Source organism: Cucumis melo, chromosome 2 (assembly GCF_025177605.1).
Source record: "Cucumis melo cultivar AY chromosome 2, USDA_Cmelo_AY_1.0, whole genome shotgun sequence".
Lineage (NCBI taxonomy): Eukaryota > Viridiplantae > Streptophyta > Magnoliopsida > Cucurbitales > Cucurbitaceae > Cucumis > Cucumis melo.
This window is the reverse complement of record NC_066858.1, coordinates 17688715-17695951: the sequence shown is the minus strand read 5'-3', so window position 1 is coordinate 17695951 and position 7237 is coordinate 17688715.

The following is a 7237-nucleotide window of genomic DNA, read 5'->3' as shown; positions in this document are numbered from 1 at the left end:
TCATAGCTCGGCTTGTGGCTCGGCTCAACTCGGCTCGCGGCTCGGCTTAGTTCGGCTCGCGGCTCGGCTCACTCGGCTCGCGGCTCGGCTCACTCGGCTCGCGGCTCAGCTCACTCGGCTCGGCTCACGCGGCTCACTCGGCTCGGCTCACTCGGCTCACTCGGATTCGTTTGTGGCTCACGGCTCGGACTGGAAGCGGGTCTCGGGTCGGATTGGATGAAAACGGGCAGCCACGGTTTTGATGGTTCTTTCTTCTGGCGAACGACGACGGTACGATGGGGGTTGCAGCAACCGGCGAACCTCACGGTGGCGGCATCAGCTGGGACCCGACGGACGACGACGAAGAGAACGGATGCGGCTGCTTGCAAGCTTTCGCTCGGACTGACGGCTGGCGGAAAACTTAAAGGTGCGGCGGCTGTGGAGATCCGGCGGCGAAGAAGCTGAAGAGAAGAAGAAGATTGAAGAGGAAGGTGGTGCCGCTGTCGGATGGAGAAGAGATGAAGAAGAAGGAGAAACGGATGGGTGGCTGCAGCGGCGGCTTCGCGGAAGACGAAGAAGAAGAGAGATAAGGAAAATCGGGGGGGGGAGACGGCGCGCGGGAGGGCTAGGGTTTCTCCCCTTTTTTTTTTGAAATATATATATATATAATAATAATAATAATATTAATAATATATGTAATAAAAATTAATAATAATAATAATAATAATAATAATATTAAATATAATAAAAATAAATAATGATATATATATATATATATATTGAATAAAATTAATATAAATTTATAATAGAATATTAATATTAATTAATTATAATAATATTAAATAAAAATATTAATATTTATTTTAAATAAATAAAAAGAAAATAGTAACATTAAAAATTGTAATAATAATTCCCGATAATAATAATCTAATCAATATTATATTATTATTTTATCGTTTTACCAAAACTCAAATTTCCGAACAATTCACTTAAACTGCTAAAATTTTACCTCGAACTTCGGGGCGTTACATTCTTCCCTCCTTAGGGAACTTTCGTCCTCGAAAGTTTTATTCCTCGAACAGCTCGGGATAACGGAATCTCATGTCATCTTCTCGCTCCCATGTAGCCTCTTCCACCCGGTGATTCTGCCATAAGACTTTAACCAAAGGAATTTCTTTATTCCTCAACGTTTTCACCTCTCTAGCCAGCACCTCAACGGGTTGTTCGGTATAGCTCAAGTTTTCATCAATTTCCAGTGGCTCGTAATCCACTACATGGGATGGATCTGGCACGTACTTCCTCAACATGGAGACATGGAACACATCATGAACTGTCGAGAGTGATGGTGGCAACGCCAAGCGATAAGCTACAGGGCCAATCCGCTCCAGAATCTCAAACGGCCCAACAAAACGGGGACTCAGCTTTCCCCTCCTTTCAAAACGCACGACAGTCACACCCCAACGGCATTCATACTGTGACTTTAGACCAACAGTGTAACTCTTGTACTTTTCAATTGCAAATACTACAGCAGCTAACTCCTTCCCTATAGTTGTGTAATTCTCTTGAGCTTCATTTAAGGTTTTGCTTGCATAGTATATTGCGTGGATCACCTTATTCTTCCTTTAACCCAACTTGGCCCCAACCGCAACATTACATATATCGTACATTAGTTTAAAGGGTTGTGACTTGTCACACCCCACCTGTACGCATCCTAACTTGCCATGTAGTACACAACGCGACTTAGAGCAATCTTGATGCCTCTAAAGCGAAAACCTCAGAATGCTCACTTTGATTCTTAAGCATTGCTTAATCGTCTGATAACTTCACAACTTAAAGTGAAAAATTCTTACTTTAGGCAAAAGATTCCAACTTAACGCAACAAAAAGATAAAACACCTCTTTATTAGCTTTTAACCAAGTGTTCAACACTTCACAAGTTTTCTTGACATATAAAAAATATGACAGTAAATCTTAAACTAAATGCCTGGCACTACCTCTTCGCCTAGCAAGCTTCTCAGTCTTTCCTTACTCTGGCCTTAACGCCTTGACACTTAAAGAGATGAAAACTTAAAACGTAAGTTAGAAGACTTAGTGAGTGAAGTATTAAGAAAACTTTTTGGAAACACATTTCATTTTAGTTTACACGGCTCACAGATAACTTGTAGAAATACAAGTTATTATAGCCTTTTAGGTAGAATAATAGAGTTAAACCCATGATAAATTTGTCAAAACGTGTAACTTCTATCGCAAATTCATAACTATTAGAGAATGCAACTTATATAAGCCTCCCCACCTGTTTTACCCTGGTTTTAAGTTTTTTATCGCAAGATTATATATAAAAAAGACACAATGAACCGCAAAGGAACATGTGCAAAGGCTACATGATAGGAACCCTGCCTAGCGAACAAAATACATAGGCGAGGAACCACGTAATCACGTGATGAAGATTCACTAGCAGATCAAAATGGTAGATGGAGTTGATGAGACTTGACAAAGGCTGCAATCAGCATTCACATGTTCAGAAGAATAAAAATTTCCCGCCGAAAGTAGGTTATCTAAAGCCTTCATCTCTACTAAATGAACAGGTTGGCCTGAATAGGCCAAAACCTAGAGAGCTGGCGAAAAGGACTATCCTTTCCGCCATCTGTAAGAGTTTTCTTCTTCTTCTCCGTTCAGTTTATAAGTGAGAGCTTAGAGAGTGATTAGAGAAGACTCCACCATTTCCATTCCTCCTCACTTGTAATAGTTCCTATTCCCTTTTACTTTTCACTTTTATATTTCATTGTAATGTATATAGTTCATATTGTACTATGGCCTAAGGTTTATATTCTTTAATACATTGTACATTTCTCCACTTTCAATCCAACATTCTTTTACTGTTCATCTGTCAATGTGTTATCAGTAGTTTAGGTTTGTGATAAGTTCTTGATAAGTAGTTTAACTTATAAGGTATATTGCGTTACTTGAGTTATAATCATCACATGGCCAACACTTGTTACCAAGTACTCGAGAGAGTAAGTAGCAAGGACATGGCTAATACGCGCAAGGAGGAGGTTAGAGACAAACTCTACCTTGGCGAGTAAACTTCCTTCACTTGTATCCCGAAAGGAGAACAAGTGTGGGTACTTGGTGTGGAGAGGTTGTCACTCTTAAAAGAGAAGTACTATAAGTCTTATAAGCAACAATTTCTAGATAGATATCGCTTAATGAAGCTCAGTCATTTTCATCCCAAGAAACGAACAAGTGTGGCGTTTTAAGTACTCAGAGCAGCTCGCCTTAATCAAAAGCTAATTAACTAATCTCTATCGCATCATGGTTATCGCGTAATTTAATCACTTGCAATGCAAAGACATTCCTACACTCTTTCTTAATACAAGTTAGTTCACATTTCCATCTCGTCACCATGATTACTACCTCTTACAGAATCTCTAGTGCAGATAATAGATTTAGCTTTGACATACACTCTACTTTATACTCTATAGAAAATGTATACTGCCTAGATGAAAGAGCCAGCCTTATAATTACTAATATTTGATATCAATTCCCTATGTTCGACCCTGAATTATCCAGGAAACATATTGTTTCGCTTATACTTGGTCAAACAATAGAAAAACTTGTACTCAACGAGGATTTAGTAGTTATGCAAAAGCTAGAGCCATAATGAGCATCTCATATGCAATTATCATGACTCGCAGAGTAGAGAATATATTATACTAAGAATACACACCGAATCCATAAGACGAAATTCAACAAGCACTCATCACCTCATTCAACAAATACATCAGATCACGTGAATACTAAATCTCACAATCTAGTGTTAAAACATTCCTTTCACCATGAAAATGAATTATTCCTTATGCCAAGACTTAATCATCTCGCATTTAGACTACTGGGATGACCTTTTCGTCAACAGCATTCGGGAATTCACTGATCCTTTTCTTGTTGGACAGACCTTCGGACATAATACACGTCTTTTATGCATTGGCCAACTTCACTTTACCATGCAGCCCTTTTTTACATAGTTGCCTTTACTCCTTATGTATAAATAATAGTTAACTCATTGATAGGAAGAAGACTAATGGTTTAAACACAGCTACATATTCATTTGAAACACATAAACTTGCTTTTAAATAGAATATATGCTTTCATTCGAAATCTCTTTAGCACACTTGTATATGAAACATCATTTTAACTCAATAAAAAATTTAAAGAAAGCTTTTAACGTATACAAACACTTTTGGAAAGTCACTCACTATAACTTGGTTTTCCTTCACACAGAACGTCTAGCTTTAGCTTTTCTTCTTATCGTCAAAGATCAACTAAGCATTTAACTTTTCCTTTCAGATTTCTCAGAGTAAAAAAAACATCAAACTCCTTATCAATTTGATCTTTCCCTTTATTTATACTAATCCTAAACTAGATTAGTCATCCTAAACCTCTTAATAGCTCGTCAACTCCTGTTCTTAGTGGTACATGTGTAAGCTCCATGTTTAACTTAATCATGCTTAATTCTTAACCTTACACGTAAACCCTGTCAAATTAAGATTAAACTTTTTCCTCGCCTTTCTCCATTTCGCAAAGAACTCAAACACCCAACCATACTTAAACTTAAACCCCAAATGTCTTATCGAGTCGCTTTACTTCATTGTGAACTGACTCAAACGTCAGCATCTTATCACATGCTTCTTCTCAAAACACCTATTCAATACCAAGTCAAAATTTTGATTCTTTTTATCTAGGTACGGGTCTCACATGACCAATCAGGAGTGATGAGGATAGGCGTTGAGGTCAACGCGTCTTTCAATGTTTGAAATGCCTAATGGTACTTGTCATCAAATCATAGGTTTGGTTGGCGCTCAAAGGTTGCTTAGCGGCTTGGCTAGATGGAAAAATCCTTTGATAAATCTACGATAGAATCTCACATGTCCTAAAAAGCTCCATAGTGGTTTTAAGTCTGAAGGCAATGGTAACTTGCTTACCACATCAATCTTCGCAGGGTCTACTTCTAAACCTGCATGGGAGATCTTGTGTCCAAGCACAATTCCCTTTGTTACCATGAAGTGACACTTCTCTAAATTCAATAGGAGTCTCATCTCTTTGCATCTCTTCAACACATCTTCTAAGCTACACAGACATTCATTAAAGGAAAACCCAAAAACTGAGAAATCATCCATGAAAATTTCAACTAATCTCTCTAAGAAGTCTGAGATGAATTGAAGATCTTTGCTTATTATATTTATTTAGGATAAGGTATTTATTATATTTATTATAAAATTTTAACTTTTGACGATTTATTTAGGCTAAGGTACTCATATCTAGCCAGAGATTTTAGATTTATCTTTTGATTTGAACTCTTATGAGGTTTTCAATATTTATCACTTATGAACTTATTAAGCAATTGAATTATTTCCTTCAGCTTCTTACCATGATTGAATGTACTTGGGAATACTGACAATAACCAATTATATTAATCAATTATTATAGGTTTAATTCTAATAGGTAATTGTTAGGTATGAATTGCATATAACGAAAGCTAATTTAGAATTACTCATTTATTAGGCAATTGCAATCTAATGACATTTTTCTAACTAGCTTAGGATTGAATTCTTATCAAGTACTCAATTAGACAATTTCAATTTGTTTGATCGACTTAGTTGTTGCCTCAAATGTTAATGCTTATTGATTTGCATGTTTAGGATGCTTCATTTAAACAAAAATATGAGTTCGAATTGGCTTCCATAGACGTAGTTGGCTAGCTTTGTAACGCCCCGAAGATCGAGGTAAATTTTAGTAAATCATGTGAATTTTCGGAAATTTAAGATTTTTGTAAAACGATAAAATAATAATATAATAGTAATTATATTATTATTATTAGGTATTTTATCATTTTAGTTTTAATATTAATAACTTTTTATTTCTTATTTATTTAATATTAATACTAATATTATTATTTAATATTATTTTAATTATTTAATACTAATATTTATTATAAATTATTATTATTTTTATTTAATATATATTAATATTTATTATTATTATAATTAGTTAATATTAATATTTTATTATTAATAATAATTATGATTATTTAATTTATATATATATATATTATTATTATTTTAAAAAAAAAAAGAAGAAGAAGGAAACCCTAGCCCCTCCCGCGCGCCGCCCCCCCCCCCCCCCCCCCCGATTTTCCTTTCTTCTTCTTCTTCTTCTTCTTCTCCTTCCTTTCCCGACAGCCCATCTCTTGTTCTCCTTCTTCTCCCGAAAACCGCCGCCCGACACGCACGCCACCCCATCTCTTCTCCTCTTCGGCTTCTCTCACGCCCGACGCCACCATTTCTTTTGCTTCTTCTTCTCTTCAGTTTCGTCGCCGCCGTCTTCGTGGCCGCACACCACCAACGAATCCCGACTCGGCACTCGTCTTCCGCCCGCGAACGGCCGCGCGACCCCGCAAGCCGCCATCCCCGGCGTTCCTCTCTCTCTTTTCGTCTCTGCCTTCGACCGACGACCTTTCTTTCGTCCCCGCCTTCGACCGCCGTCGCCATCGGAAGAGAAGGGATTGAACCCGAGCCGTGCCCGACCCGAGACCCAATTCCAGCCGCGAGCCGCCAACAATCCCAGCCGCGAGCCGCCAGCAATCCCAGTCCGAGCCGAGTGAGCCGCGTGAGCCGAGCCGAGTGAGCCGCGTGAGCCGAGCCGAGTGAGCCGAGCCGAATGAGCCGGGCGAGCTGAGCCGCGAGCCGAGCCGAGCCGAGAACCAAGCCGAGCCGAGCCGAGCCGAGAACCAAGCTGAGCCGAGCTGAGCCGAGCCGAGCCGAGTTAAGCCGAGCCGAGCCGAGCCGTGCCGAGCTGAGCCGAGGCCAAGCCGAGCCGAGCCGAGTTGAGCCGAGCTGTGAGCCGAGGGCAAACCGAGCCGAGCCGAGAGTGAGCCGAGCCGTGAGCTGAGGCCAAGCCGAGCCGAGAGTGAGCCGAGCCGTGAGCCGAGGCCAAGCCGAGCCGAGCCGAGCCACCTAAGCCTTCCTTCCTCCACTTCGGGTCACGGTGAGTCTTCGGTAAGGTTTGTTTTGATGAATTCCCTAATGTTGCCATATCCGATTCGAGTTGATTATTGGAATAAGCTTTGACCCTATCTTTCACCCCTTAAAGATAGTAAAGAATTGACGTTTAAGCTCTCGGGTTCTGCGGCAGGCTTGTTTGGAGATAGCTTTCCTTCCTCGGGTAAGTCAACGGATGTGTTTCGGACCTTTTAAAACGACTTC